The sequence below is a fragment of the Gouania willdenowi genome, chromosome 3 (assembly GCF_900634775.1).
Source record: "Gouania willdenowi chromosome 3, fGouWil2.1, whole genome shotgun sequence".
In the NCBI taxonomy this organism is placed as follows: domain Eukaryota; kingdom Metazoa; phylum Chordata; class Actinopteri; order Blenniiformes; family Gobiesocidae; genus Gouania; species Gouania willdenowi.
The window spans coordinates 37,359,997-37,366,228 of record NC_041046.1 but is presented as its reverse complement, the minus strand read 5'-3'; the positions used below and the strand labels follow the sequence as shown (position 1 = coordinate 37,366,228).

General features: G+C 37.6%; 1 protein-coding gene across 1 annotated transcript in view; it reads left to right on the top strand.

Annotated features, from left to right (window-relative positions):
• The window catches only part of itga11a (integrin, alpha 11a), a 75,934-nt gene that overhangs the window by 57,504 nt on the left and 12,198 nt on the right, over positions 1-6,232 (top strand). The window lies entirely within an intron of this gene.

The window sequence follows — 6,232 nt, the reverse complement described above, 5'->3', positions numbered from 1 at the left end:
TATTTGAAGCCCAAATAATTGCATATGAACACTTTTTTTTTTTTTGCACTACCCACAATAAGGCCCAAATACAAAAAAAAAATATATATATATATATATATATATATATATATATATATATATATATATATATATATATATATATATATATATATTTATACTTCAATCAAAAATAAATAAGTTCATTCAAAGAAAAAAAAAGGGTTCAAATGTAATTATTTAAGTCTCAAATTTTTATTTATTTTTTGCATTTGAACACGTTTTTTCTTTAATCAAACATGTTTATTTTTGATTGAAGTAAACTTTTTTTGATTGAAAAGTATTTTTTTATTTTTTTATTTTTAAATCTGGCAGCTTCTAAATCAAATCTTATTCCTACCTAAATTTACACATAGACAGTCTTTCACTTGAGCTGTCTTTAATTCAGGCTACCTGCATATTCAAGTTTGCTTTAAGAAAACAAAGACGCGCAGACCTCCGTCAAGTACAGCACGAGTACTGTGTGGGACATACACACAATGCACTCTACTACATTACCCATAAGCCATCACGCTTAAACCACCACCACTGGCCTCCATTAATGAAATAAAAAATGCAGTGATTTGTAAAATTCCACATATTACCCAATTTTTAAAGTTGTACACACCACAGCACAGTGTTGTACCGTCAAGCTGAAAATCACTCTTTCAGATTGCAGTGTTTGCTAGTTAGTTTTTAATGGGACTTTTGTTTATCCAAGTGGACCCCCGGATTATTAATCTAAACAAGTACTGTATATGAAACACAATAGTTCCAGGACAGCTAATGAAAAGACACTTTCGCACAGGTCAGTCATCAGTTAAAATAGACACCAGTTGACCCACAACAGGAAATGCATTCATCCAGCAGCCACATCATTACCTTTTCTTTTGTGTTGCAGAGCCTGTGGTGGGTGAAAGTTACATTAAAGTCCATTAAAAGAGAGAAATGAGTTTCCACCATTTTACTCCTTTGGTGTATATTAAGGACACCCACTAAGCCATTTGCCTGGAAAGTTCAGTGACAATCAAACAGCCACATTAACACGATAAAGTTATTCCTAAAGGTTAGGAAAACAACTGTCACACAGAACAATCTAAACATTCAGATTACTTATTTTGCTTTAATCTCTAAAAAAACATCACATGGTTGATTTCCTTTATTGAATCTGGAAACCGAGCAAACAAAGCTGGAAAATGCTCTTTTTCTCACAGTTAAATACTGATTCACCAGGTGAGACTGAGGAAAACACACTGACATGTGTCTTTTCCTCATCTGTTCTTCATTGTCACGTTCTGCTCTGTTGTATCCAAGCCTTTCCCCTTGGCTTGTAATGTCAACAGAATTTATGAGTCTCTGCACTACTCAGTGCATTTTATGGTAATGCATTACATTTTATTTCGAGTAGATGGACACTGATTTTAAAGCACAGCGTAACTAAATACCATTACACATTTTCACTCACGTTTTCCACAGTCATTCTTGATCTTTAAAATGATACTTACTGCTGATGAATGTAGCCGGAATGATGGCCGGAAAGTGAGGGAAAAAAAATTATATATATATTTTTTTTTTACTAAAACACTTATTACAAATAATAATCACCGAAGCAACAAAAACATCCCTTACCACAATTATCTGTTCCCTAATAACTTTACCAAAATGACCAAGTTAGCCTTGGAACGTCACTGACTGATTCATTCAGCCTGAAACGCATCCAGAGCCACAGAATTGATCTTCTCTGGTTCAGAGCATTTGAAAAATGCGGCAAAGAGTTAAACATGACTGGTTTTGTGCCAGGGCTGCTGCCAAACCACCTCCGACCACATTTGGAGGAAAGAAAATGGCTTTAAAACAGCCAGTTATCACTTGTGTTTTGTCGTTTCCAGTTCCTTTTGACCTTCGTAAAGAGAGACTAGTTCTGTAAAGTTTATTGCAGAGGCAGCAGAGAGGGACCCATTAGCTTAAACACCATGTCCGTTATGAGATGTTGCTGCTCATAGTCATTTGTATCCTAGACCTAGAGGTCAACTTTAAGCTGTTGGGGATTATAATTTTGACAAATAAAGACATAATGTAGGCCCCACAGCTCAATAAATCAAACACATTTACTCACAAACAGATGTTAAAGCTTTAAATTGCCATTCAAAAGGTTTTCATTTCCAACAATCGGTTAATTGACAAATGAAAACAGCCAAACATGGTCGAATGCGGACTGGCATCATGTGTGGTAAGTGCGTGGTTGAGTGCATCAAGGGTCCTTGAGGCACAAATCATTGAACGCAGGAGGGATGATCATTACAGTGACAGTAGGAATTTTTCTGAATAAAATAACAGGACATACAAACCTTATTTTTTTCACTGCCACCCATATCAAATGGTCCACTACTGTACAGTAAGTGAATGGTTGGAGTCCTGACCGTATTTGAGGACTTCACTACCTATGTTCCTATAACCGAAACATTTGAGAGCTCCCTGTGTCCAGGGTGTTCACATTAGGGCTGGGCGATATGGACCAAAACTCATATCTCAATATTTTTTCTCCAAATGGTGATATACAATATGCACCTCGATATTTTTACCTCAATTAATTCTTACCGGAAAGACAATTTTTTTTGTCCCAGTCCACCCGTGGTCAGAATGAATGATAGAGGAGAGGTGATACGTTCAGCTTTAGATGAATTACTACCTCCAAATTGAGACATCTTCTCACTCTGATGTTTGTCCATGGTTGATCTGAGGAAGTTGGGTTTGAAAGCAGGTACTGTATGCCTGTAACAAAAGAAGTCTGAGTCAAACCAGAAAAATCACAAAAAGCTTGAACAGCTTCAACCACTGAGGGATGAGTCAACTACAATGTTAGTTTATTACAGTGAACCCAAAAACAATAGAGGAGACTGTTCAGCAGCTGAATCCATCAACGTGTTGCCTTGACACAATACCCTCAAACTTCTTTAAATTTGCTGTAAAGTCAATTATCACTGATTTGTGTCAGATAATTAACTGCTCATTCCGATCAGGCACCGTACCAAAATCCCTGAAAGTAGCTGCTGTGAAACCTCTTTTTAAAAAGAGAACACTGGATGCCTCTATACTGGCTAACTATAGACCAATCAGCAACTTTTCATTCATAGCCAAGATCATTGAGAAGGTGGTCTTCAACCAACTGAGTCAATTCTTAACATTCAAACGTATCTGTTCTCATTCCATTGGATCTAAGTGCTGCATTTGACACTGTAGATCATACCATTTTGTTGCACGTATTGCAAACATGGGTTGGACTAAATGGAAAAGTAATGCAATGGTTTAAGTCATACTTGGAGGAGTGAAGTTATTTTGTAAGCATTGAAAACTTTGAATCTGACAGATTACCAATGTCCTGTGGGGTTCCTCAGGGATCTGTTCTTGGACCTCTTCTGTTTAGCCTTTATATGCTTCCTTTAGGACAAATTTTACTGAACTGTAAGATTTATTATCAGAGCTACGCAGATGACACATAACGATATCTATCACTGAACCCAGATGACTATGGTCCCATTGAGGTAGTACTAAACTGCTGGATGAGACATTCAGCAGTCAGATCAAATCTATCACAAGAACAGCCTTCTATCATCTAAAGAACATCTATAGAATGAAAGGTTTAATGACTCAGAAATATCAGGAGATTTTATCTCCAGCAGACTGGACTATTGTAATGGTCTTCTGACAGGAATCCCCCAAAAGAGCATCAAACATCTACAGCTGGTTCAGAACGCTGCAGCTCTGGTCTTTACCAGAACAAAGAGGTCAGAACACATTAGTCCAGTTTTAAAGTCTTTCCACTGGCTCCCAGTCAGCCTCAGAATAGACTTTAAAGTTCTGCTGCTGGTGTATAAATGTGTGAATGGGTTTGGTCCAGAATACATCAGTGACATCTTAGTCAGGTATGAACCCAGCAGGTCTCTCAGATCTATGGACACAGGTCAGATAGTGGAGCCCAGAGCTCACAGTAAACATGGTGATACTGCTTTTAGTTGTTATGCTGCAAAGAAGTGGAACAAACTGCAGCAGAGCTGAAGTCAGCATCCAATGTGAACATTTTTAAATCAAAGTTAAAGGCACTTTTTTCTCTACTGCGTATGATTGAGAAGGAGATTGTAGTCATGTTGTTGATGTAATGTGTTTGTTGATGATTTTAAATTATTTTACTGAGGATTTTTTTAAAAGCATTTGCCAACTTTAATGTTCTTACAGATTTTAGGCTGTTGAATGTTTTCTGTTGCACTTTTTGATCATGTAAAGCACATTGAGTTGCCTTGTGTATGAAATGTGCTATACAAATAAACTTGCCTTGCCTCGAGTCATTCTCCATGATCCATGATTAATCTAAAATTCTATGTTTTGTGTTGAATCTGTTGATTGCTGAGGATGGATATGTCTATATGGAAGAGGAAGGCTACAGTAAACTTTGTGATGCATGCATTAACATTCAGACAGGGTCCGTCAGGAACTCATTACGCCTTAGACAACTATAAACAAGGCTCAGCTTTCTGCTGCCAATCAAATTTCCTCTCCAGGCTACAGTTGCCATATAGTTAAGGATTCCTCCTTTGCTTTCCATTTTATCACCTCCTGTGTTGTTCTCTCAGTGTGTCTTACTCTGTGCACAAGCATGTGTCTCTGTGTGCAGCTGGTTCTCACTGTCTTTCTTTAAGTAGGTAGAATTAGTTTCCCACTGTCTGCAAAGGTCAAAGCCTTGTAGTTACAGAAGGTTATTGCAGACTTATAAGTGACGCTTTACTTCAGGAGCAAATATGAGCTGATATAACAGATAAAAACTATCTATGAAATCAGTGTCAAACTCAATTTTGCTCAGGGGCCAAATATGGAGCAGTTTGTGCTTAAGTGGATCCAGTTTTTAGGTGGGGAAAAAATAATTTTCTAGATTATTGGGGCCTAGTTTGCACTTCCAAGTATAAATTTTCTTTTAACAGGAAGAAATCTCCAGCAGAACCAGGTTCAGAGGTGATGGCCATCTGCTTTGACTGGTTGGGGTTAGTGGACAGAAGGATCAACAGAACAGGATAGAGAGATAGACCATCAGAGAGTCCCAGACTAGTTGAGCGGTGAACCAACAACTCCAGCTTCAAGACACCTGAAACAGAAAAGAGAGAGAAGGACGAGGAGAAGGCACTGACTGCAGAAAAACATGATACAGGAATACAGTGGAATGAGAATGAGTATGGGGTGGACATCAGTGTAAATGGTGTGTAAGCAGTGTGAGCAGTGTAATGGGTATATAACAAGGTTCAGAAGTCGGGGGTTGGCTACAACCCAGCACAACTTTGTCTGACTGGACTTCACACATTGCAACCCATTAGAGCTACAATATGTGTAGATGGTGGATAGTGTTTGAATATAGTGTTGGTGTTCTACTATAAAATCTTAGTTTCTAGTTCCTATTTTTAGGTTTAGGGCTTTGTTGCGAGTGGTTAGGTTAACGCTATTATACGGTATATGCTTTAGCAAATACGTAGGTTTTGAGTTTAGCACGGAGTTTAACAAATGCATGGAATTGTTTTTCAGCATCATTCTGGGCCAAGATATTCTTGATTTTAGAGCTATTACGGAGGTGGGAGAAAAGTAGTGTATTAAAAAAAATTGTAATGATGTGACTCGAGCTGTTATCACAGTTTTACAGGCTTTAATGGGCCTTGAATAAATTATTTAGCGATCCTGCAGGGGGAACATTAGCTTTGTTTCTAAATGTTCGAATTTTATCAGTAAAGAAATTGATGAAGTCATCACTGCTCAGGTTGACAGGAATAGAGAGTTCAACAGAACTGTGGCTTTCGGTGAGCCGAGCTACAATGTTGAATAGAAGCCGAGGATTATTTTGGTTTTCCTCTGTTAAAGTTGAATAATAAGAAGTTCTAACTTTGCTTATAAGCTTTTTTTTATAAGCTAACAAACTCTTTCTCCAGGCAGTGTGAACCTCTACCATGTTTTAAAAGACGCAATAATAAACACTAACAACTGAACATATATAACAGCTTTTCAGCTGTTCCCTGTGAGTTTTGAAAACACAACATCTATTCTGTTTAATTATCTTGATTTATTCCACTAAAAGACAGAAAAACACATTCACTGTTTTCATAACGTGCACACAGAGGAAATGGAAGCCGCATCCTCATCCATCCAACCTGCTTCTCCTCCATGCACTGCTTTATGCACC